This window comes from Sminthopsis crassicaudata, chromosome 2, assembly GCF_048593235.1.
Source record: "Sminthopsis crassicaudata isolate SCR6 chromosome 2, ASM4859323v1, whole genome shotgun sequence".
NCBI classification, from domain to species: domain Eukaryota; kingdom Metazoa; phylum Chordata; class Mammalia; order Dasyuromorphia; family Dasyuridae; genus Sminthopsis; species Sminthopsis crassicaudata.
The window spans coordinates 48,591,414-48,619,040 of record NC_133618.1 but is presented as its reverse complement, the minus strand read 5'-3'; the positions used below and the strand labels follow the sequence as shown (position 1 = coordinate 48,619,040).

The 27,627-nt window shown below is 34.8% G+C and overlaps 1 protein-coding gene across 3 annotated transcripts in view; it reads right to left on the bottom strand.

The window, feature by feature from the left end:
* The window catches only part of ANKRD11 (ankyrin repeat domain containing 11), a 320,143-nt gene that overhangs the window by 223,607 nt on the left and 68,909 nt on the right, over positions 1–27,627 (bottom strand). For 2 of the 3 annotated variants that reach the window (XM_074286178.1, XM_074286176.1), the window contains exon 2: positions 17,861–17,941. The exons of the other annotated variant lie outside the window; for it this stretch is intronic. The gene's annotated coding sequence lies outside the window, so the exon portion shown is untranslated. The remainder of the gene's footprint in view (positions 1–17,860; positions 17,942–27,627) is intronic. 3 annotated transcript variants of the gene reach the window in all.

The following is a 27,627-nucleotide window of genomic DNA, read 5'->3' as shown; positions in this document are numbered from 1 at the left end:
TTACCCACCATGCAATCAATGCCTGCTTCAATAAGGTTAAATGGTATCTCAAGGAAGAAAAAAATCATTAATGATACACACTCAAGATCTTGCTTCCTCTTCAAACATTCCCTCAAAACCTTGAATAGATTTCTCTCTCCACTGACTGGAGAGAGGCAGCTAGGTTGCTCAATGAATAAAACAATGGACTTTAAATCAGGAAGATCCATCTTCACAAATTCACATCTGGATATAGATACTTCCTAGGTGTGTGAGCTTGAACAAATCACTTACCTCTGTTTGTTTCAGTTTGCCATCTGTAAGATCATCTGGAAAAGGAAATGGCAAAAAGCTCCAGTATCTTTGGCAAGAAAACCCTAAAATGAGGTCACAAATGGATACCACTAACATGGTTCAACAATAATGGATTATAATATTCCTCATTTTTTGATCCAAAATATAGATCACCAATGTATATTTTCTACTTGTAATGGAGTAAAAAACACAAATGAATTTAAGCAAAATTCAATACGTCAGGGAGGAAAGACAAGTGAAAACCTTTTATCAAGTGGAAAAAATACTGACAAAAACACTGACAATGGAGTGAATCACATTCATACCTTCAAAGTACTCAATTCACATCAAATAATGTTCTTTGATGATATTAAAGAATTAAAGATCAAGTCCTTCAATGTATTCCCAAAAATAGTTATTAGTATAATAAAAAAAAGTTATTAGTATAGCCAGTTATACTAATAAGAAGTACTTAATTAGTCAGTTAATTACTGAAGGCCAAGTCAAAGAAGTTATTATTCCAACTGAAAGGTAACAAACAACATTATTATTCTCTTATTATAGACACAAATGCACATACAGGTTCATATAGCCATAAAAGTGATTTCATTGGAATGGAAACCAATGCAATAACGTCTACGGTTTTATGTTTTTAGGAAGTTGCTTTAGGGTCATGAGGATATTAATGAATTATGAGGACCCAGGTCTTCTTGACTCCAATGACAGAATACTACATATAAGCGACTTATTTATTTTAAGTCTGTTCCTAACACAAAATAGCTGTGCAACCAAACAACACTTTAAGACTATGAATGTTACAGACAAGTTGAAAATTTTCAGTGTGTGTCTATTTCTGAGTCACAACTAATTTGTTCCAATGATATAACTACTGACATCTCTCTCCTTAAAAACAAATTTTTTTAATAGTTTTTATTTACCAGATATATTCATGGGTAATTTTACAGCACTGACAATTGCCAAATCTTTTGTTCTAATTTTTCGCCTCCTTTCCCCTCACCCCGATGGCACGTTGACCAATACATGTTAAATATGTTAAAGTATAAATTAAATACAATATATGTATACAGGTCCAAACAGTTGAAAAACAATTATTATATAGTTTTAATGGTTTGTTGTTGTTTGCATTCAATTTTCCATTATCAAATTTTGGAAATTCTTGGCAAAAATTCTGTTTATCATTTGCTTTTCCAATTTATTTTACAGATGAGGAACTAAGCCAAATAAACTGATGTGATCTGCCCAAGATCATCCAGCCAGTACATGCCTGAAGCTAGGTTCAAACTTGAGTCTACATGACCTCAGGCTGGTGCTCCACAGAACATACACACATGCTACATGGCTGTCCTTTTTAATGATTATTGTTTTACAATTTTCGGATATGACAACATGCATCAATAGAAAATGAAATGCTTAATATGCAGCAAAAAACATTCTAAAATAAAAATAAAAGTCAGGGCACTCAAGGAATTCACAATCTTCAATATGTTAACAACTTTGTACAACTTGTATTCACAGGTTGGATTGCAAATGATCAATAGAAGAATGGAACTAGAACTCAGGAGGTTAAAGAATGGCTTGCAAGTAAGGTGGGATTTTAGCTAGGTCTTGAAGCAAGCCAGAGAAACCAATGGATAAAGATGAATAAAGAGGAAAGTTCAGGAAAATAGGATAGCTATTGAAAATTCCTGGAAAAATCCCTGGAACTGAAAGATAGAAATTGTTCAAGGAAGAGCAAGAGGACCAATTAAAAGAGTGCTACTTCTGATGGAAAAGGATATCTTCAACAACGAGAAGATCTAATTCAGTTCCAATTGATCAAGGATGGACAGAATCAGCTACACTCAGAGAAGGAACACTGGGAAATGAGTGTAAACTGTTTGCATTTTTGTCTTCCTTCCCAGGTTATTTTTTACCTTCTGAATCCAATTCTTCCTGTGCAACAAAAAATTCAGCTCTGCACACATATATTGTATCTAGGATATACTATAGCATGTTTAACATGTATGGGACTGCCTGCCATCTAGGGGAGGGGGTGGAGGGAAGGAGGGGAAAATTCGGAACAAAAGTGAGAGCAAGGGATAATGTTGTAAAAAAAAAAAAAATTACCCATGAATATGTACTGTCAAAAAAAATTACAATTATAAAATTAATTTAAAATTTTTTTAATTAAAAAAAAAAAAAAGTGCTACTACTCTTTCCAAACATCTTTCTCACAGAGAAGTGGAAGATGGGCTAGAAAGAGGAAAAATTTGTGGCAGGTTCAGGTTGTGGTGAGGAGGGAAATGTGTCAGAGAAGGGAAGGCTGCATCACTTATTCCAGGGATGAAACAAAGTTGAAATTGACAAGACTATATGTGAATAACTAAGAGAATGAGGACACAAAGGGTAACTTAGGTTTCAAACCTGGGAGAGGAGAAAGTAAGAACTTCATAACAGGGAAGTTAGGGAGAGGGAAAGATTGGGAGGAAGGAGAGAGAACAGAAAGGGGGTAGTTCAGTTTGGGATATGTTTAGCTTAAGTGATCTACTAAACATTCAGTTAGAAATCTCTGTTTGGCTGCAGGGGATGTACAACTACAGGTCAACAAGGAGGATAGGGCTAGATAAACAGATTTGAAAATCATTAGCATGGAGATGATAATTACATCAATGGACACTAATGAAATCACTAAGTAAAATAGCATAGAAAGCGGAAAGGAAAGGGAAGGGAAGGGAAGGGAGGGGAAGGGGGAAGGGAAGGGAGAAGGGAAGGGAAGGGGGAAAGGAAGGGGGAAGGGGAAAGGGGAAAGGGGAAAGGGGAAAGGGGAAAGGGGAAAGGGGAAGGGAGGAAGGGGGAAGGGGGAAGGGGGAAGGGGGAAGGGGGAAGGGGAAAGGAAAGAAAAGAAAAAGTAGAGGCCTCTGGAGGAAATGAACAATTTACCAGAGTAACTTTGATGAAAATCCGGCAAGAACTAAATCTATTTCCTCCCAATTTTATTATTATTACCATTGAATTTTTGTTCCTCCACACAAATTGTTATTATTTTAGTTCTATATTCTACATATATTTATATTCTTACATAGAAGCAAATTCCTAATATGAATCCAACCTTATCATAATATATGGTCTTTCCAACATGCTGTGGTTCTACTAGTTCCCATTATTTAAATCTTAGAAATTAGAAGATCACATCACAAAAATGTCAATAATATGACATGAAAAAAATTATGGGATGCAGCAATGAATTTCTGATTAGAAATTTTCTAACTCTAAAGACTAACTATATCAAAAGAAAAAGAAATCAATGAATTAGACATGCAATTAAAAAAAAAAAAGAACCAATTCAAAGATTCTCAATTAAATAATGAAGTAGAAATACTGAAAACCAAAGCTTTTAAAATAAAATTAGAAGCAAAAGTCCACTTAATTGATAAATAAAAATAAGCTGTCAGATTTTAGGGGGTGGAATAGACAAATAATCTGATTTTTAAAGTAAGAGGAAAGCCAAATTGCCCATTTTTTAAAATTACAACGATGGGGGGGGGGGGGGGATTAGAAGAAATTATTTTGCCCAACTAGATACTGATAAAACTGATAGCTAGAGGCAAAAAATGACTATTCCCCAAAGGATTCAACCATGACCACAAAATAAATAGTTTTGGAAATGGGAGGTGTGAGGGGAAAGAAGAATCCAACAATCCACAAATGAATTCCAAAGGAAAAAGTTCAAAGACAAGATGGATTCACAAGTGAAATGTATCAAACATTCAAATAATTTGAATGCCACATACACTATTTACAATAGTTGTGCACCTCTTTATTCATTCATACATTATACAAATATAATTAGGGTCTTTGTTACCTAAACCAGGAAATCAAGTAGAGAAAGAAAAACTACAGACCAATATTTCTATATTGCTCCCTCTTTCAAGAAGTCCTTCCTGATACTTTCCAGAAATAACAATGTATTTATTTTCTATCTACATCACCACCATTATTAAGTACTCGCTTTATATATAACCTGTATAATGCCTGGCACATGAGATATAATAAACACTTGATCAATTGCTTTTAACAACTACAACCCAGAGGTTAGTACTCTTAAGTATTACTGTCCCTTCTGTATTAAGTCTTGTTCAAGGTTACATAGACTTCTGGCAAGCTAATCAATGTTAAAATGTGAACATATCTTCCTAATTCCAGGTCCAGGGCCACTTTGTTATTCTAGGTTGCTACTTCTTATCATAATTATCATGTTTATTTACCATTAAATAACTAAAATGTTAAATAGGTACTCTAAACAGATCACACAAAGGTTTCAGAAACTCAACACCTATAATTATGGTGTTATTCCCATCCTAAATAAAATGATGAGCAACAACCCAAAGAGTCATTAAAACAATGTACACCCTTTGACATAAACTATATATCAGAGAGAGAAAAGATTCATGGGCTGAGATGCAAAATTAATTATGGCAACTGTCATAGTTAAGAAGTGGATACAAATGGAGTACATATTAATGGGGAAATGGATGAACAAATTTATGGTACATGAGAGTAAATTAATATTAAATTAATATAACTGCAACGAGAGAGAGAGAGAGAGAGAGAGAGAGAGAGAGAGAGAGAGAGAGAGAGAGAGAGGAGAGAGAGATTGATTGTTCCAGACACATTTGGAAAACCTTGTAATGGAGAGCAAAAGAGAGGAGAACCAGAAGAATACTATAAACTTTTGCAGAAAAATTTAAGAATTCTTTATACAAAATATTCTACTGAAAGATTTAAGAATTCTAATCAAATTCAGCCTACCACCTGTTTGTGTCACAAAGAACTAAGAAAGAAAATGGTTTTTCCATTTTTGTAATTGGTTGGGAGAAAAAAAAAAAAATCAAATGAACATTCCTTGACATAGAAATTACATAAAACTTAAATTTCAGTACCCATAAATAAAGTTTTATGGAAAAATAGCCTTGCTGGTATTCGATATGCTTTCTACTACAATGGCAGAGTTGAGGAGCTGTAACAGAGAACCTGGCAATCTTCCTTTCCCACTATGCTTGATACACTACAAACTACAGGGAAAAATTTTAACATAAGTGCCACATTTACCCCCCCCAAAAAAAAAAAAAAAAAATCACCAGTAAATATCCATCTTTTCAAAACAAAAGGGGAAAAAAGAGAAGAAAAAGGGAAAATTCTTTTATTACGATTTTTCAAGTCAGGATCAAGACTAGAATTTTTTAAAACCAAAAGTACCAAATCACTATAATCAACATTGAATGGCTTTGAAAATTAGCTTTTGCCCCAGATTTGATGCTTTTTAATGAAGCAAATGTTACTTATGTGAAACATTACAATGATGTCAAGCTTTATTATATACTTCTTGTTCTTTCAAAACCTTGATGAAAAGTGGAAAAGAAATTTTTACAATTCAAAACCTTTGCGATTATAAATGAGGAGCTTTCACCTAATCTTCAATTTAAATATTTCAGATAAGTTAAAAGACAAATAAGGAGAAAAATCCAAGAGGATTCTATAAATGCCATCCAAATAATGAATGTGATCAATTAAAACCATATATTCATGGATAGCTGTATTTGCAAGTACCTATCTGAGTGAAGACATTTTTTAAAAAAGTATAGTACAAGGTAACACTAATAGATAAACAGAATATAATCTAATAAGAGATAACACGAACTTTGAGTTCCAATTATACAAAATGTTATGCCCAGCAAAGGTTTCTTCTTATTAGTAAATCACTAATTATACTTCTCCTTTTTAAAAATTTTGTTAATTAAAAATTTTGTAAGAATTCGTTTTCCTCCTTGTTATATAAGCACCATTTACAATCTCAATTTTATATCCTGGTCTGCAAAACATAAATTATTAAATGGTTCTATGCTAGGAAACTTTGCCAAATCCTGCATTATGCAATACCATATCACTTAGAATCTAGTTGTAAACTAATAAAATAATTCCTGTCTTTATGGGAATTCATTATTTTTCCCCCTGAGGAAATTGGAGTTAAGAGACTTCCTCAGGGTCACACAGCTAAGACATATTAAGTGCCTGAGGCCAGATTTGAACTCAGGTCCCCCTAACTTCAGGGTTGGTGCTCTATCCACTATTTCATTCGCAAAAGACTCAAACTTAAAATCCTCATATCCCATGGTCAACCTCTCTTTACACCCCCCCAAAAAAAAAACCAAAAAAATCACAGCCAGGAAACCAAAGCAAAACTTTCTAAGAAAGCCCATCTCAACGCACAAACAAAACAAAATTAATAAAAATTTAACAAGTCAAGAATGGAAGAAGTTTGCTTACATGGATTGCAGTCATTATCACTGATCCTAATACATCAAGCTATTTAATGCACTGCCTGCACAGAAATGAGAATCATAGCCATTTACCCATTCTCAAGTGCATCATTTAGAATTTACTATGACTTATGACAACAACTTGGGGCTACTTCAACTTTCCCATTCCTTCACCTCTACACAGAGTTGCCTAAACTTTGAAACCACTACAGACATCCCAATAACTGCTCAGGACCTCTCTGGAACCTCCCAATCTTTAGAAGGCCTACTCAAACTACATTACATGTTGAACCTATCCAATCTCTATTATGACTATCCTGTCACACCACCACATGGGAACTATCAGCTAGCTCTATTTGTCCAACCCTAAATTTTCTCTCTCACATCTCCACCTGCCTATTAAACACATTGAACAGAATGTTTTATATGGAACTTTACATGTCTAAAACTGAAGTGATCCCTTCTCACCTAAAACCTTCCAGCTCTTGTATTTCCTTTTTATATCATCTTAAACTGTAACTACTGAAACAGCTTTCTGGTTGGTCTTCCTGCCTCCACTCTCTCTTAACTACTTCCATAACATGGTCATGATTTTCCTTTAGCAAAACCATTTTGGTGGACAATGTATTAGAGTACAGAAAGACGTAAGGCAGGAAGATCAACCAGAAAGTGAATGCAAAAGTGAATGGAGGCAGGAAAAAGAATAACTGGCAAAATATACAAACACAAACCAGCAGTTATGTCTCATCAAAGAAATAAGACAACTAATTTGGAATGCAAATATACATATATAAAAGAAACAAAAAACTAGCACTATGCTAGAAGGTTTTTAATTACTTTAAAAGACATATGTTATCCATACATGAAAAACATATTGTTCTTAAAGAACAGGAAGCAAAGAGAGAGACCCTATAAGAACACTAAACCTCAGGCCAAGTCAATAAACTCAAACATCATAACGACCAAAAATTAATAAATAAATAGAGTGCCTAGATCTTCTGAACACAGAGACAAAGGGGGAGAGGGGAAGAGAAGGAGAGGAAGAGGAGAAGAGAGACAGACAGAAAGGGGGAAGAGAGAAAAATGAGGAGAGGGAGAGAGAATGAGATTATGAATATTGAGGCTGAAAACTGAAAAACTAAGAAAAAATAAATTCTGCAAGCAACCAAGAAAAAGAACTTCAAATACGAAGAAAACAAAATTGGAATAACACAAAATTATTCTGCACCCACCAGAAAAAGGGGAGGGAACAGAATAATGTGTTCCAAAGAGCAAAGGAGCTCAGGATGAAGCCCAGGGTGACCTACCCTGAAAAATAAGAGGTGTCATCATAAATGAAAAAAGAAATGGCCATTCAGTATTAGAACCATTTAAATATTTTTATAAAGAAACTCAAACAGAGAGATTTTTTGCTTCTTAAACACTCCAGACAATAGAAATGTATAAAGACTGAATAAATAAAGTAGCCAAGGACATGAATAGCAACAAGGACAGTGGAGAGATCAGTTTTAAAAACAAAACAAAAAAATTATTTCTAAATGTACACAAACAGATAAAGGGAAAAACAGATAAAACAAAAAAATGTTGCAATGGTGGTGGGAAGGAGTGCCACTGATAAATGCTCCTCTGGGTATTTGAAGAAAGATAGTCTGTAAAGAGAAATGGGGACTTTTGGTATTTTCTGCAAGGCTTAATACTTAAGACTATTCATCATCTCTTAGAAGGCAGAGCAGAGCATTAGAGCTTTTGGAGGTAACTGCCCACTGAGTGAGTAGTGTAAGAAACCAGGGTCTTAACTAAGAAGCCACTTACTTGCTGATGAATGCAGGAAAGGCTTTCATTTTATGTTCTTATAATATAGATTGGGTGTATGAGCAAGTAAGTATACCCTTAAAGCACAAAAACACAGCCTTTTATTCTCTGTCTGTCCCCTCCTACATCTGGGTACTACAAAAGATTGTATTCTATATGAAGGGCTTAATTCCTCTAAATGATCTTTAAAAAGTTTGGGGTGGACAGGAAGAGAGAGGGGCACAGGACAATATGCACAATTTTCCACAAACACAACAAAGAAAGAGCATTTTAAAGCAAGATGCATGATGTTTCAAAATGTAGATATTTAATTTTAAAACAACTATAATTTACAAAATCTTTCCTCATCTTTCCCAGCAGTTGAAAATGGTATTCCTCTGACATTTATATATCTTTTTTTATTTTATACAACTTTGTAATATAATTTATATGTTATTGCAAATTTATCTCATTCTCTGCAATTTTGAAGGAGAGAAGCAAAATAATGTGTTGGTATTTCCAGTTATATTTTCAAATACTGGGTCATAGAGGAACTGGGCACTCGTACTACCAAAATAAAAATGTTCGAAGGTTGTCTCAGTAAGGCCTTACCACTTGCAACTTGAACACTACAAGTTTGCTCTTGGTACTACTTTAAAAACTGGTCATTCTAATTACTGAAACACCCACCTAACACAATCAGGTTACAAGATAACCCTAAGTTTTTACCTATTATCTAGGCATGTAGCAAATTTCCATTCTGTTCTTGGGAGACCAGGACATGTTGATCCTTGCTAGCTAATTCTCATTAATATCTCTTTATTTATGAGCCCACCCTATATCCAAAAAATCCACAGTCATCTGGCTAGATTCAAGAATTAGACAACCACAAAGACAATCTGATTCATTCAAAAGTTCATAAAATGAGGTACATTAAATGCCTACTATCTACATCATGTTTTGAACAATCATAAAATTCCCTGAATTCACAAAAAATATTACAATGGCAGAACCCTGAGTTGGAAGAGATTAAGATAAAAGACAACTGTCTCTTATAACTGCAGAACTGAAGTCATCCAAAAAGATACTAACTAGAGCAAAATATTTTACACCCACTAGCAAGGTCAATAACTAGCACTTACCAAGCTTCCACTTGGAGCAATGTACTGTGTTAAATCCTGGCAATGCAAAGCACATGAATAGACAGTTCCCAGGTTTTAAGATGGCAGTAGTGTGATATCAGCCTAGAATGTCAACCCAAACCTATTCCATCAGGCAATAAATGCTTATTAAGGGTCTACTGTGTGACAGGTGCCAGTAGTAAGCACTGGTGTGACTCACAGTCCCTGTCATCATTTATAATCTAATGAGGAAAAGATAGCAATCACACAAAGGGATGACGATTGGAGGGGGGAATAGACTTTAAAGGCAAAGTCCAAAGTTGTTCAAGAGTGCACCCACATGTGAAATGAAGAAATGGAGGGGCTGTCATTCTCCCCACCCCCATAGGAAACTCCACATTTCAAATCAGAGAGACAGAGAGGAGTAAGGCTGCTGGATCTGCAGCAAGTCATTCTTGCTGCCTGCTTTCTTCTCTTTCCAATATTATTTGAAAGTTCAAATCAGAACACTCCAGGCAAAAAACAAGGATTCTAAGTGAGAAACATGGGAACAACTCTAGCTACCATGTGAACATTAGACTGGATCCTAAACAAGTCTCATTTGGGACCAAGAGAAAAACTATCATTACAATGCACACCCCTAACTCCTTTTTTTTTTTTTTGTTTTGTTTTGTTTTGTTTTTAACAAAGCTCTTTATTTTCAAAACATATACACAGGGGAAAGTGGATAGAGCACCAGCCCTGAATTCAGGAGGACCCGAGTTCAATCCGGTCTCAGACACTTAACACTTCCTAGCTGTGTGACCTGGGCAAGTCACTTAACCCCATCCTTGGGGGGGGGGGGGGGGGGGGGAAAGAAAGCATATGCACAAATAATTTGACAACATTGACCCATGCATAGCCTTATGTTTCAGATTTTCTACTCCTTCCCCCCACTTCCTCCCCTAGATGGCAAGCAATACAATATGTTAAACATGATAAAATATGTTGAATCCAATATGGATAAATATATTTATACAATTCTCTTGCTGTACAAGAAAAATCAGATAAAAAAAAAAAATCAGATCAAAAAAAAAAAAAAAAAGAAAAGAAAAGAAAGAAAGCAAATGAATAAGAAAAAAAATGCAAATGAACAACAACAAAAAGAGTGAGAATTGTGATTCAATTGATGGGTAGCTACTCAGTTTCTAGCCACTATAAAGAGGGCTGCCACAAACATTTATGCACACATAGGTCTCTTTACTTCCTTTAAGATCTCTGTGGGAAACAGGTCCAATAGAAACACTGTTGGATCCAAGGGTATGCACAATTTGATAACTTTTGAACGTAGTTCCAAATTGCTCTCCAGAATGGCTGGATCTGTTCACAACTTCATCAACAATGTATTAGTGTCCAATGTTTTCTCACATCCCCTTCAACATTCATCCTTGTCTTTTCCTGTCATCTTAGCCAATCTGACAGGTGTGTAGCAATACCTCAGTTGCTTTAATTTGCATTTCTCTGACCAATAGTGATTTAAAACAGCTTTTCAAATGATTAGAAATAGTTTATATATATATATATATATATAATATTTCTTCATCTGAAGATTCTCTACCTAACTCTTTAAGACTATACAAATTAACATGTAATATGGTATTTATATGGTGGTGGTGGTGGTGGTGGTGGTGTTTTTAGTAATGTCAGACTCTTTGAAATCCCCCTTTTTTGAGTCATTTCCTTCTCCAGCTCATTTTACATATTAGGAACCTGGCAAAGACAAGGTGAAGTGACTTGCCCTGGGTCACAGTAACTAAGTATTTGAGGTCACATTTGAACTCAGGTCTTCCTAACTTCAGGGATCACTTTATCTACTGTGCTGCCTAACTGTCCTATGATATAGAGAAATATAAAGAATTCCTTCCCTTTGTTTTTATGTAGTTGTGGATTTCATCTCCACTTAGTTCTACTTCAATTTGTGGATTCTAACATGAAACCATCTGTGGGCTTCAAAAGATTTATGCCAATGAAGTATATACCATGACAGTTCCTGCCCAGATGCAAAGGCCAGTAACTAATGCAGAATTTGAGAGAACCATCTAACTAAATAATTAAGAGGGTTTTGTAGATTCCTCTCAAAGGCCTTAGGAATAACTACTCTTGTAAATCACAAATTATAATACTGAAATAACATTATAAAGTCATTAATTCCTTGATCCTAATTAGTGTTGATTTCTAATTGTGTCCATAAAAAAGACACTTTTCCCTCCCTCCCCCTTCCTCCCTCTCTCTCCGTCCCCCCCCCATACATACCTGCAACACAATTACCATTTTAGACCTAACAATAAGAAGCAAAACAATTCTTTAAAGTAACAAGTGAGTTATTCCTAATAGCCAACATAACAATTTCTTTTCTAAAACATACCTCCTCTTTCTAGTTCACATTAGAAAACACAAAAATCAGAGAATAGAGCTCCCTACCAGTTTGGAAAATGCAGAGGAAGAAAGAAGCAGCCACAACTACTACAAGCTAGCTCAGCTTGTCTGGTACAGTTGGTGTGTGGGTGGAATTCAGCTCTTCCCTTCCTTCCTTTACCTAGCTTCCAATTTTTGTGTACCTGATGTTTCCTGCCAATTCCATCTACTTGAAAGATGGGATCATATCTCTTACTGTTTTTACAATAGTTGCTGTGTTTCTAAAAAGCTAGAAGAGTGCTTGGAGGGAAAGATTACATAAGTCCATTTCTAAAATTAGAAAAATACAGGTACTTTTTTTTATTAGCATGTAAAAGTATGCATAATCTACTTTACCTGTAGATTTAGGGTTATTTAGAGTAGAGCTACATTTCAGCAAACTATATCATCAAAACTGATATCCAACTACTTGTTCTTCCCTTTTTAATGAAAAAAATTCACTATAAAAATACTAATATGTATTTTTAATTCCTAACAAGAATTATTTAAATGGAATAAAAATATGTTATCTTTGTCATGGTCCTATTTCTTCTTTCACAACAGGATTAATATGGAAATGTATTGCTATCATGATAGCACATATGATCTATATAAAATTGATGTTTTCAAAATGCAAGGGGGAAGGAGAACAACGTAGAACTCAATAATTAAAAATGAAGGTTAAAAATGTTTTTACTTATAATTGGAAAAATAAAATACTATTCAAATAAAATGAATGAAAATAATTTACCTAAGTAAAAGTGAAAAACATGACACATCAGTTAAAATTAACCTAGGCATGATGGTTTATCAGTAATGTCACAGCAACCTAGGAAACATGATCAAAATATCACAGGAAAATATTATATGACAAGTTTATCATGACTTTCAGACAAATGTTAAAGAAAGAGGTGGGAAGAACAGGGGCAGAACCGGAAAACCTCTATATCTCCAGGGTCCCTCTCCCAGTTTTCTTATTTTTCACAGTGTTTCTTATGCCAACGCATCCCCACCAGGTCAATCAGTTGCCAAACCTTACCATTTCTATTTCCTCGATATCTGTATCATATATCCCTCCCCTCTGTCTACTCACACATCCATCAAATCCATCTTTTACTCCCATCCTTTTGCACTGGTTCTCCACCCCACCCCATCACAAATGAATAGAATTATACTCCTCCTTCCAAGAATCCCTTCCTTCCATTAAGTCTCAGCTCAAGCACCATGAAATCTGTCCTGATCTCCCCAATTGCCTTGTATTCAACAACTACCCTGATTCTATCAACCAATCAGTAATGTCTTAAATGTTGGCTATCTTCCAAAGAAGATACAAATACAAAGAATGGAATTATTACTATTTTCAAAGAGACTTGCATCCTGATGAAAGTGACAACAAGGATGTGTTCAAACCAGTTCAATATAAGATTTTTAGAAGGATAGGCAAATGCATTTGGGGAAAAAAAGAGTCAGGAAAATCTTCTTCAAGATGCTACTTCATTGAGGTACCTTATAAAGAAGGAGAGGGTCTCTAAGGAGGTATGAGTGAAGGGCAACTGGCATGCAAAAGAACAGAAATGGAAGACTTTTCTGAGGAAGAGAGAGGCCCACTTTGTGTAAATGCAGAGTGTAGAAGAGGGAGTGATGTCTAGGTTGTACAGGGATTGAAAAGTCAGCATTTATTTATAGTTTTACTGGAGACAGTAGGAAACCAGTGAAGTGGATGGAATACAGAAATAATGTTGGTCAGTTCTGCAGTAAGGAAAATTCCTTTATCAATTGTGTGTAGGCCAGATTGGAATAGTCCTGAGAAGGGTGAGAAAGGGAATGTGTGTGTGTGTGTGTGTGTGTGTGTGTGTATGTGTGTGTGTGTGTGTGTGTGTGTGTGTGTGTGAATGTATACATCTTCCCCCTTAGAACATAAGCTATTTATTTGAAAGGTAGGATTATCTCATTCTATTTGCAGACCTAGAGCCCAGTACAATGCCTATAACATAGCAGGTTCTTAGTTCTTATTATAGGCTGACTTGACTGATTTATTTAATCAACATCACATGACGTGAAAGAGTTTTTCTTTGGCTGAAGACACTGATCAGAAATTTGGGCTCTTACCAATCCATCATCTTTTCAGAAATAGAAAACCTGTCTTCTCAACTATTTCAACGTGCCCAAGATCTGAAGCACCACCAACCCAGGTTGTGAGCATGTTTTTCTTGCCAAATTCTTGCAGAGTAAAAATTACACCAACTGTTAGGTTAAAATAGTACACTAAAATAAAGAAAGGTTAAAAATATATGATATATTCCACATGTGATCAACAAATGTTGGGGCTAGAAAAGAACCTTGAAAGAGCATCGAAGTTATTCTTCTCCCTTTGTGAAAATCACCCTTAAAACAATGACCAGATGGAAGAAAATGTTATTTTTAAACCATGTCCATTTGAGGAACCAATAAGTTTCAATGTATTTTTTTCCTTACAACTACATTTTTAATAATGCCATAGGCTCAATACCACTTTCAGAAAACAAAATATTACTGTGTAGATGATTAAAGAAAAACACATGACAAAACAAATAAAAGAAAAGAGAGTTCCCATTAATACCTTTTGAGAAATTCTTCTTTCTAGGTAAAAAAGGCACTGGAGTATAAATCTCAGGGGGAAAAAATAATTTCTCTTCCTGAGAGTGGCTGTTAAGATTAAATAACCTAATACATGTAAAGTCTCAGCACAGTGCTTAGAATGTAACTTAAGATATGCTTTATTCAATGATATTCTTCTTTTCAATAATTTTCAAGGTTGAGGGTGGAGGGTGAATGAAGAGAGAGAAAAACAGAGAAAGTCAGAGAAAGAGAGACAGAGGGGAAGAACAACAGAAACATAAAGCTTACTTAAGTCTATGATGTCTCAATGTCCTACTTTCAATGCCCATGTAAATAAGTTCCTCTAACTCCATTTTCTCGGTTCTATGACATACACTCACCCCATTTCATGAAAGTCACTAAACAAAAAGACCAAGTTAAATGAGGCTGGACCAATAAATCAATAAGCAAGAGTCAAGAGTTGTGCAAAGTCCCTGGAATACAAAGAGAAAGGAACTAATCCCTACTTTTGTTGGCACCCACTCCCAGCAGTGAAGTTGTGCATAAACTGATTTATATAAAAAATATATATACCCAACTCTATTAGGAAAACAAATTATAAATGTCTTAAGATAACAATTAGTGACTTTTTCCAAAGAGGAGATACGCCATTTGAATTCAAATACTGTTTAAAAAAAAAAAAAATAAAATAAATCTAAGAGTCACTATCATGTGAATGGACTTTCATTTTAGTGATATTTGGCACTAAACATCCTAAATTGATTAATATTCTGTACTGAAAGAATGATATAATTTCCATGTCATAAAAGATTTCCAGACAGAAATCTATTAACAAAATATCTACTATAACCTTTCTAGGAAGAAGAGCTCTTTATACTTCAAATTCAGGGGCAGCGAGGTGGCGCAGTAGATAGAGCACCAGCCTTGAATTCAGGAGGACCCAAGTTCAAATCTGGTCTCAGACACTTAACACTACCTAGCTGTGTGACCCTGGGCAAGTCACTTAACCCCAGCCTCAGGGAAAAAAAAATATATATATATAATTCAAAGTCAAGGCAATAGAGACACTGATAAGATTGCTTTCTTTTTGTCAAGGATATCCTTTTTAATTACTTCAAATAATATTGAAGGGAAAACTTAAAATTCTTATCTTGATCTCAAAAGGTTAACTATTATTGAATTAAATGTTGCTATATTTACTCTCTCCATAGCCTTTAAAAAAAAAAAAAAAAAAAACCACTATCCATATATTCAAATTGCCTAATAAAATCCTAAATCAAGGACCTCAAAAATCATAAATTGATTTTTCTTTTGGCTACACAACACAAAACCCTCTAACCATAACAATCCTCTTAATAGGACTTGCTTATTTCAGTTTCCTACAATATTTCTTTTACTTAACCTACTTATCCCTTAAAGCATAGCTCAAGTCAAGTAATCAATCAACAAACATTCACTAATTACTCTGTGCCCCAGCAATATTGTCCACAAAAAGCCTGCTTGAGTTCATTTCAGCCCAAAGATCATTCCATTCCTAATATCTTGCCTTCATTTGCACACCTTCTTGCTTCACAGATAATCCTTTTACTATTATTTACCCATTCTAGTTTTGTCTCTTTAACTAGAAAATAAATTTTCATGGGGGGAAATGTCTCATTCAAAATGAACTGTTCTGGCTATTTTCAAAACTCAAAAGGACCCTCATTCACCTGAATCTCCTAAATCAATATGACTCATTATTGCAAACAAGTTTTGAAAAATAAACAGATCCAACTGTATTGGACTCAACTCTTTTCAACAATAAGGTGATTCAAGTCAATTTCAATAGACTTATGATAGAAAGAGCCATCCACATCCAAAAAGAACTATGGAGACTAAGTGTAGATCAAAGCATAGTATTTTCACTTTTGTTTTCACCTCTTGATATGATTTTTCTTGTGCAGCATGATGAATATGGAAATATATTTAGAAGAATTCCATATGTTTAACCTATATTGGATTGCTTGGTATCTATGGGAAGAAGGGGAAGAAGAAGAAAAATTTGGAACACAAGGTTATGCAAGAGTGAATATTGACAACTATCTTTGCATGCATTTGACAAAATAAGAACCTATTAATAAAAGAAGTAACATTTAATACTTCATTAATTGGATTCTGATAACTACAAAAGATTCATACAAATCTCATTTCTCAGTCATGTTGACCTGTCTCTCTCATCGCACTAATACTAAATAGAGAAAGCAAGCATAAGAATATATATAATCAGAAGCATTTTAAGTTCCCTTTCCACAGAAAGCACAAATTTCAACAATAACTAAAAGGCAACCAGCTAGAGGAAAAAGTGACAACAAATCAGCAACATGCTTCCAAGTATCCTACTTCACTAAAGACTGAGATTAAAAAAATAAAAATAATAAAAATAAGGAAATTTATTTTGAAATCCAACTGGTATCATTGCCTGATTAATTTTAAGGAAAAGGCAAAATTTGAGGATTTAACAGGTTTTACTAGTACTTTATCTCTTTACAAAAATACTGGATAATAAAAATGGTAACGTGATAACTTGCTTTGCCTACACTCCTACTAGACACACCTGACATTAATTAACATTTTTCCTTCCAGAAAAGAAGGAAGAATCCTGCTCAGTTTGTGGTCACTAGTTTGAAAATAGTCTTGTGCCATATACTGGAACTTTTCTCAAAACCACAGCCAAGACAGACCCAATGCATAGCCAACAAAACTTTACTACCTTTAGTTGTGATTATTTTAAGACTAAAACAAGAACTCTTATTTTAAAAATAAACAGAAATAATATTAATGATCATCCTTTAAAGTCTCTGAAAACAATAATACTAATTCACAAAAGTATAAAAACTAATATTATCCCAAACTGTCAATACTTAGAAAGAATAGAATATTTGCTCTTATTTTTTTATGCACCCCAACCTATTCCGAGATAACAACCTTAAGTGATTTTTATCTCAGAAGTAAGATTCAAACACCAGAAGAGAACACAACGAATGGATAGCTTTGTATCCACTCATTTAATTACAGAGAAGAATAATACACTATAGAAGCTATTCATTGATATCTAAAAGCTGATTATCACACTAAGAAAGTACTAAAAACTACGATAATTTATCAACAAAACAGGATGAAACAAGATTCTAGCATAATCACATAAAAAAGGCCGTCATTTTGCTAAAATTTGTCATTAAGCCTCAAGAAAAACAATTTGTAAAATGATATAGTATTTTCACAAGATCTCTGGAAAAAAATGCAAACAACATAAAAAATTGAGCAAAAGTAAATCACTAAAATATTTACCGATTCCATAGCTGAAAGCAGTCTTTTATCAGGATGTATGTATTAAATCCAACAGGAATATGTCACAAAGCAACCGTAATTCTGAAACAAAAGAACAAAATTAGTCAAAGTAAATATTAACTTGTTAATTCCATCCTTTAAAAGGAAATCTTCACATCTGAACAAAATATTAAATGCAAAGTATGTTAAAACTCTAAAGCTAGTGTTAAACATAGGAAATCTTGTACCAATTCCCAATCAATAAGGTTGACCAGTTCTACTGACAAACATTCCCTTCCCCATGCATCTCTCATACTCCAGTACTCACTAACAAGCAGTCTCTCTCCTACTATATTCCCAGAAGCAAAAACAATACATCAAGCCTTCCAGAATAGAATGTTGCTGATTTGAGGTGTAGAGGGGAGAGGGGGGTCGGTATCAAAGGAAGATGTTCAATGAGATCCATACTGACTTTATGAGCAGTAAAAGAAGTTTAATGATACTCTTGCTTAAAATACTCAATCTTCCCTTGAAAACAAGAATAGAGGGAAGGGGAAATTGCTATCAAATCACCAAGGCTTGCACTTTTTATGATCCTCAAATCCTCACTGGAATCCACCTGACACAACCAAATTTTGTTATTATCCCCCAACTTCACCCTCCAAATTATTCTTTGTAATTTTCCTACTATGGTCAAAGTATCATTATCTATCCCAGACTTTCATCCTAAATGTCCCTTGACTCCCCATCCTTCCATCCCAACCTTTATCCAATCTGTTACCAAGGGTTATCCTTGTACCCTTGTAATATCTGTTATATATACTTCCTTCTCTATGATTCTGTCAATTCTGTCTGAATTTCCATGACTGAAACAAGTGGGAAAGCATGCAGATTTGTCTCCCTGACTAAAAACTCTCAACTCCAGTGACTCCCTATTACCTCCTCTGTTTGAAGATCAAAGACTTCAAAAGCTACTCCGCTTCTTCCATCCCCAAACTCATAGTCTACAATCCAGTGACATTGGCCTCAAAGTTCCTCACAGATGATATTGCATCTCCCCCATTTGCAAGCATTTTCAAAACCTATTCCTTGTAATTCTCTCTTGATTTACATTTATTGGACTCCCTGCTATCTTTCAAGTCCCAGCTAAAATCCTACCTTTAGCAGGAAGCCTTTCCCCATCATCCTTAATGCTAAGTGCATTACTTCTGTTAATTGTCCCCAATTTGTCCTATTTATCTTTTTTGTACATAGTCGTTTCATGTCCTCTTCCTTTCCAATTACTGTGAACTCCTTGAAAACAAAAGCTCTGTGGCTCTGCGTACATTGAAATGTTTAGTATCTATTTTTATTTTGGGGTATTTTTCTTGTAGGGAAGGAGTATGAGAGAGAAATGTTGGCCTTCCAAGGAATCCCCAGTGTTATCAGTTTCTAGGACATAGGAGAAGCTTAATGGTTCTCCCATGTAATCTTCGCTAAATTCTCAGGCATCACCATCATAGTTCAGGCCTTTCATTACCTCTCTCCTAAGATTATTTTTTAAAGTCTTTATAATTCCATTGCCTAACTGAAAACTCTCTCCACAATAATCTGTTTTCCACTCAGCTGCCAAAAGAAAATTTCTAAAGAACAGGTCCAATCATTTTACCCTCCTCCCCTGCCCACTAAGTGATCTATTCCTTCTATTGTTTACTATATGACCTGTCTGACTCAGCTTTGCTGGCTACATTAAGGTTCCTAGTCAATAAACAAACATTCAATAAGTAGCTACTATCTGCTATACACTGCCATAAGCACTGAAAACCCAAAGAAAGGTAAAAAGAGAGCACCTGCCCTCACTGAGCTCAGCTTAAGTGAGGAGTCAATGGTGCAAAGAATTATCTTCACACTGCAGGATAAACAGGAATTAATTCCCAGACACAAGGCACTGATATAAAGAGGATCAGCAAAGTCTCTTTTGTAGAAGGTGCAGTATGAAGGTGAAGAAAAGCATTGCAGGCAAAGGACAGTCGGAGAAAATCAACAAGAGTCAGGGACAGAACACCTCCATCACTGGAGTACTCGAAGGGAAAAGACTGAGAAGTAAGAAGAAGGATGAAGAAGGAAGAGCTGTGAAGGACAAAAAGAGGATTTACTATTGACCCTGGAGACAATAGGGAGTCACTCAGGATTACTGAATATGAAGCTGATAAGGTAGAATCAGCACTTTAGGGAAATAACATTGGTAGCTGGGTGGAGAACAGATTGAAGGCAGACAAACAATTTAGCAGACTCCTGCAACAATCCAGGGTGACAAGGGTGTGCACTGTGGTAGTAGGAGGTCATATATTCAAGAGATATTAGAAATATAGGATAATACTCCCTGGCAAAAATAGGAGGTTAAGAATGAGGGAGAGAAAGAAAAAAATGTGGAATTCAAAATCTTACCCAAAGGTGCATATTTAAAACTATCTCTACGTGTAATTGGAAAACCTAAAATACTATTGGGGGGGAATTTATATAGCATAGGATTCTAATAGGGACTTAAAGGAAGCCATGAAAGCCTGAAGGTAGAGATGAGGAAGGGGAGCATTTTCTTTCTTTCTTTCTTTTTTTAATTTTATAATTATAAATTTTTTAATAACATTATCCCTTGTATTGCAGTGTTTCTCAAAATTTTTAAATAGGGGGCCAGTTCACTGTCCCTCAGACTGTTGGAGGACCGAACTATAGTAAAAACAAAAGCTCATACTGTCTCCGCCAATCAGTCCATTTGCTATAACACAGCGGGCTGCATAAACGTCCTCAGTGGGTGCATCTGGCCCTCACACTGAGCAGAAGATTGAGAACCCCTGCCTTAGAGCAACTCATACAGTGTGAAGACTCAAAAACCTCTGCATCCAATACCTAAGCCTCTTGTATTCTCATATAACAACTTGGTATGACAAGATACATAGGTGAGCAATTAAAACAAGGCTTCTCCTGGAGCCACATCTTGGCCATCTACACCAAGATGTTGGTGCAGGCAATTCCTAAAGAATTTAACAAAACCAATCCAAAAGTGCCATCCTAAATTATAAATAACAATAAGTACTTTTTTTCTTTTTTAAATTAATTTTATAATTTTCACATTTTTTACAATTAAAATTTTACAATTTTACATTTGACAGTATATATGCATGAGTAATTTTTTTTAATAACATTATCCCTTGTATTCATTTTTCCAGATTTTTCCCTCCCTCCCTCTACTCCTTCCCCTAGATGACAGGCAATCCCATACATTTTACATGTGTTACAGTATAACCTAGATATAATATATGTGTGTAAATCCAATTTTCTTGTTGCATGTTAAGTATTGGATTCCGAAGGTATAAGTAACCTGGGTAGATAGACAGTAGTGCTAATATTTTACATTCATTTCCCAGTGTTCCTTCTCTGGGTGTAGCTGTTTCTGTCCATCATTGATCAACTGCAAGTAAGTTGGATCTTCTTTATGTTGAAGATATCCACTTCCATCAGAATACATCTTCATTCAGTATTGTTGTTGAAGTGTATAGTGATCTTCTGGTTCTGCTCATTTCACTCAGCATCAGTTCATGCAAGTGTCTCCAAACCCCTCTGTATTCATCCTGCTGGTCATTTCTTACAAAGCAATAATATTCCATAACCTTCATATACCATAATTTACCCAACCATTCTCCAATTGATGTATATTCATCTTCCAGTTTCTAGCCATTAGGAAAAGAGCTGCCACAAACATTTTGGCACACCCAGGTCCCTTTCCCCTCTTTAGTATTTCTTTGGGATATAAGCCCAGTTAGCAGCACTGCTGGATCAAAGGGTATGCACATTTTGATAACTTTTTGGGCATAATTCCAGATTGCTCTCCAGAATGGCCAGATTCTTTCACAACTCCAACAACAATGTATCAGTGTCCCAGTTTTCCCATATCCCCTCGAACATACATCATTATCTTTTCCTGTCATCTTAGCCAATCTGACATGTGTGTAGTGGTATCTCAGAGTTGCCTTAATTTGCATTTCTCTGATCAGTAGTGATTTGGAACACTCTTTCATATGAGTGGATATAGTTTCAACTTCATTATCTGAAAATTGTCTGTTCATATACTTTGACCATTTATCAATTGGAGAATGGTTTGATTTCTTACAAATTAGGATCAATTCTCTATATATTTTGGAAATGAGACCTTTATCAGAACCGTTAACTGTAAAAATATTTTCCCAATTTGTTACTTCCCTTCTAATCTTGTTTGAATTAATATTGTTTCTATAGAAACTTTTTAGTTTGATGTAATCAAAATCTTCTATTTTGTGATCAATAATGATTTCTAGTTCTCCTCTAGTCATAAATTCCTTCCTCCTCCACAGGTCTGAGAGGCAGATTATCCTCTGTTTCTCTAATCTATTTATGATCTCATTCTTTATACCTAAATCATGGACCCATTTTGATCTTATCTTGGTATATGGTGTTAAGTGTGGATCCATATCTAATTTCTGCCATACTAAATTCCAGTTTTCCCAACAGTTTTTTTTTCAAATAATGAATTTTTATCCCTAATGTTGGTATCTTTGGGTTTATCAAACACTAGATTGCTATAGTTGTACCCTTTTTTGTCCTTTGTACCTAATCTGTTCTACTGATCGTCTGGTCTATTTCTTAGCCAATACCAAATGGTTTTGGTGACTGCTGCTATATAATATAGCTTTAGATCGGGTATACCTAGACCACCTTCATCTGACTTTTTTTTTTTTTTTTTGAATTCCCTTGAAATTCTCGACCTTTTATTCTTCCATATGAACTTTGTTGTTATTTTTTCTAAGTCACTAAAATAGTTTCTTGGGAGTCTGATTGGTATAGCATAAATAAATAGATTAGTTTGGGGAGTATTGTCATCTTTATTATATTCGCTCGGCCTATCCACAAGCACTGGATGTCTTTCCTCCAATTATTTAAATCTGACTTTATTTTTGTGGCAACTGCCTTGTAATTTTGCTCATATAATTCCTCACTTTTGATAGATGGATTCCCAAATATCTTATACTCTCAACATTTGTTTGGAATGGAATTTCTCTTTGTACCTCTTACTGTTGCATTTTGTTGGTGATATATAAAAATGCTGAGGGTTTATGTGGACTTATTTTGTATTCAGCAACTTTGCTAAAGTTGTGAATTATTTCTAATAACTTTTTATTAGAATCTCTGGGGTTTTCTAAGTATACCATCATATCATCTGCAAAGAGTAACAGTTTGATTTCCTCATTACTTACTCTTATTCCTTTAATCTCTTTCTCAACTCTTATTGCCGAGGCTAACATTTCTAATACAATATTGAATAGTAATGGTGATAGTGGGCAACCTTGTTTCACTCCTGATCTTACTGGGAAAAGTTCCAGTTTATCTCCATTGCATATTATGCTTACTGACGGTCTTAAATATATGCTCCTGATTATTCTAAGGAATAGTCCATTTATGCCTATACTATTAAGTGTTTTTAGTAGGAATGGATGTTGGATTTTATCAAATGCTTTTTCTGCATCTACTGAGATGATCATATGGTTTTTATTAATTTGATTATTAATATGGTCAATTATACTAATAGTTTTCCTAATGTTAAACCAGCCCTGCATTCCTGATATAAATCCTACTTGATCATAGTGTATTATCCTGGGGATGATTTTCTGAAGTCTTTTTGCTAATATCTTGTTTAAGATTTTAGCATCAATATTCATTAAGGAGATTGGTCTATAGTTTTCTTTCTCAGTTTTCAATCTACCTGGTTTAGGTATCAGTACCATGTCTGTGTCATAAAAGGAGTTTGGTAGGACTCCTTCATCCCCTATTTTTTCAAATAGTTTATATAACATTGGGGGTAGTTGTTCTTTAAATGTTTGGTAGAATTCACCTGTAAATCCATCTGGTCCTGGGGATTTTTTCCTGGGGAGTTGATTAATAGCTTGTTGTATTTCTTTTTCTGAAATGGGACTATTTAAGCAATTTATCTCCTCTTCTGTTAATCTAGGAAGCCTATATTTTTGGAAGTAGCCATTCATTTCACTTAAGTTATCAAATTTTTGGCATAAAGTTGGGCAAAGTAACTCATTATTATTTCTCTAATTTCCTCTTCAACAACTTCAACAACACTGCTTAAAGGAACTAAAGGACAAAGCAAGACTAAAAAATTTCTATTACTTAAAATTAATTTCAAAAGCAATATATATATATATATATATATGAAATAATTTGAATGCGTAAGCCAGTAAGCAAGTGCAAATGATACTAGCTAAGAAAAATACTCAATTACCACAAAAGTCAAACATTCTATTTTCAAGCCACATAAACCTGTTATTTAAATTCAACAAAATTTTTTGGCAAAAAGAAGGTAGGAATAAGAGGAAGGAATTATCTAAGCCAGTTGGGAAACATTCCAGGAAAAGCCATGGCATATAACAATAAGTAATTTATTGCGTGCAAGACATCATCTATTAGAATTGCTTTCAGATAAGAATTCTTCACTTTAAAAAGAGTATCCAATTTTGTTGTTTAAACAAGAAAAGCAGACTGTCACATAAAGATTGTCATCAAAAAGACATTTCTAGCTAATAACAATTGTGTCAAGAACCTTGTTACTAAAGAGAGTTGTGTAATCTCTCTAGATATTTTTAAAAGTAAACCAGGCTGTAACTGTAATTAAAAATCAAATATCTTCCACACCCATTCATTCTTTCTCAACATTTGGCAGCCCTCCATCCTCAAAACACTTCCAAAGAAACAACCTAGGAGAGCGCTGTGCAGCGAGAGGGGGTGTGTTAGGGATAGGATACTGTTTGAAACAAGCAGTACTTCACAAAATGCTTATACATCTATTCATACTTTCTAAGATAAAGTAACTATTTCCTAAACTAGACTGTTGTGATGCCAGATAACTGGGGAAAGGGGTGAAATTTTTCTTACTGCTAAATATTCTAATTTTGAAGTTTAGAGACAGTTGATATATGGACAGACCACAGGGCCTAGACACGAATTCAAATCCAGCCTCTAAGTGATCCTTGGCAAGTCAATTAACTTTTTTGGGGGGGTGGGGGGTGGGGAGGAGGGCATCTCAGTTTCCGCCATTGAAATATGGAAGAGTCTCATCTATTTCACCTAACTGTAGTTAGACTTAAATAAGATTTTTTTCTTAAGTCTTTTATCATAATGCCTAGAACATAGCAACCAAGTGCTGTATAAATGTTTATTCTTTCTTTCCTCACCAAGAAGGATTCCTCAAAGCTGACAACTGAGAACAAAAATGAAACAGGGAAGGGTTAATATTAATAGTAACAAATGATCAAAGTAGCACAATGTCTTTCCCTTGGAGCTGAGACAAATTTAAGAAGTTTCATCAAATGATCAACTCTGAAAGACTTAGCTCTTCTCAGGAATTTGGTGATTCAAAACAATTCCAAGAGACTTGGGATGAACAATGATATCCACAGCCAGACAGAGAACTATGAAAACATAAGTTGAAAAGTATAACTAAACTTTTGTGAAGTCCAGTATAGATCTGGGCGTTTTCTGCATAGAGATAATTGAAACAGTGCTCAAATTGGAATTATGAATACCAGTTAAGAGCACATACATGAGGGCCTGGGATAAAACCTTGGGGTATACATCTGCTAGTGGGTACAGCTTACTTGAAGATCAGTCCATCCAGGGAGATTGAGAAAAGAATGGCTAGATAGAATAGAACCAAGAGTGATAGCAGCAGTCTGAAAACTGGAGAAGAGAATGTATCCTGGAGTCTGTGGTGTTAAAAGGCATGTAAAGAAGAGTGACCATTGAGAAGAGGCCAATAGGCAATGTTTAGTAACAAGGATTATAGGTGTGTGTGCCACCAGTCTGTCCCACATCCATTTATTTGCAAGAGGGAAGATAAGTGATTTAGAAACTCCATATTTGATGAAACTTCTCCCCCTTCTCTCCCATTTTTACTTTATTAATTGGAACTTTATAGGTTGAATTGTTTTCTCTGTGTATTCTTCAGTTTTACAACTGTTTGCTATCTCCCCAACCAGCTAGCTTTTCCCCACCTGTTCTGCGCCAGAACTGGGAACTTGAAACAATGATTCTTACAAGGTACAAGTGGAATTGATGAGACAATGGTTATCTAGTTTAGCATGGTGCTTAAAAGTTTTCTAAGTTGAGTATGATTGATTTAATCTTACAACAAATAATGGTTTTCCTGACAGCAGTAAACAAAATTTAAACAAAAAGTGTTTAAAATACTTCAATGTCCAAAATTTTCAATCATAAAAACAGTTTTTAACTGTTTTTGTTTGTTTCTTTTTTTTTGGCTGAGGCCATCCGGCTTAAGTGACTTGCCCAAGGTCACACAGCTAGGCAGTGTTAAGTGTCTGAAAACAGATTTGAACTGGGATACTGCTCTATCCAATGTTTCACCTAGCTGCCCCTTTCCTAACATTTTTACAGCAGCTTTCCGATAATAAATTCTTAGTGCTTGGAGCAAATATTTCCAAATGACATAATGCCTCAACATTTTACCATTTGTTATAGATGACTACTAATTTTCTAGTGAGAAAGTTTGTTTTCATCATATAGAAAGTAAACTTATCTATCATCTATATAATGAAAATAATTAGAATAAATCTTTCAAATACCTATCTTCAATATATAGTTCAGCTAAGCAAAACGACTAGTTAGTTATGAAGATTGCCCTTTGCATTTCTGACACTGAGAAACCAACACTCTTCTGGTCTCAGCAACAATCAAAACAACAAAACTCCCAAAGGTTGGTTCTGGTAATCTCGGCCTTCATACCATTAAAAAATATTTGACCAAGAGGAGGATCCAGAAAAACACAGATATAGTAAAAGAAAAGGCCAACAACAAATTTTTGAGAATATCCACCTTAAAGGATAATTGGATCATAAGTGATCCAATCACATCTACTGTCTATTCCATTTTTATATTGATATATAATACTATAATTGATCAATTACTTCGATTCTAGATATTTGCTTTATTTTGTTGGGAAATTATACAGTTTTCCAAAATAGGATGGAATCAAGTCCAAAAATAACAATTCTTACAAGAACTTATCTCTCCCAAGCCTAAAAACAGACTAGCAGAGCCGAATCGCCTATTGCACCAGAGGAAAGGCACAAACCTTTCTTTTCCCTACATCTCTTGATCCTCCCTTGACTTATTGCTTCATTCCCACTTTGCCAACGATGCCCACTATTGCTAAATGTGGACCTCTTAACAGCCCCAATTATACTGGAAACCCAGAACCCAACCCCCTGTGATATCAGCTCCATCACTTCTCTCTAAGACCCTTCTTCTGCACCTCAAACCAACTACAACCCATTATTTTCAGCTGCTTTATAGAAGAAATATAAACATTGGCTTTCTATGTTGGCACTACCCAATATAATAGCTTACTAAAAACAAGAACCACCTCAAATTTTTTTTTCAGTATTCCTAAAACTTGTGTGTGTGGCACATAAGTATATAAAGTGTATAAAAGATTTAGGCAGTATAAAATCTGCCTGTACACTTAATCCCCTCTCATCTAAGAGATTTGAAGACAAAGCACAGTGAGGAGGGAGCACTAAAGTAAAAAGGTAAACATGATCCATTTTGTACTAGATGCCACTGATAAAAATGGTTAATAGGAGAAAGACTAATAACTACCGTGGAACAAAGAAAAAGGAGTCTTTTTAAAAATCTCTCATATTTCTGGGCCCCTAAGTATTATAATTGGAGATCAAGAGGGGAAAGATATTGAA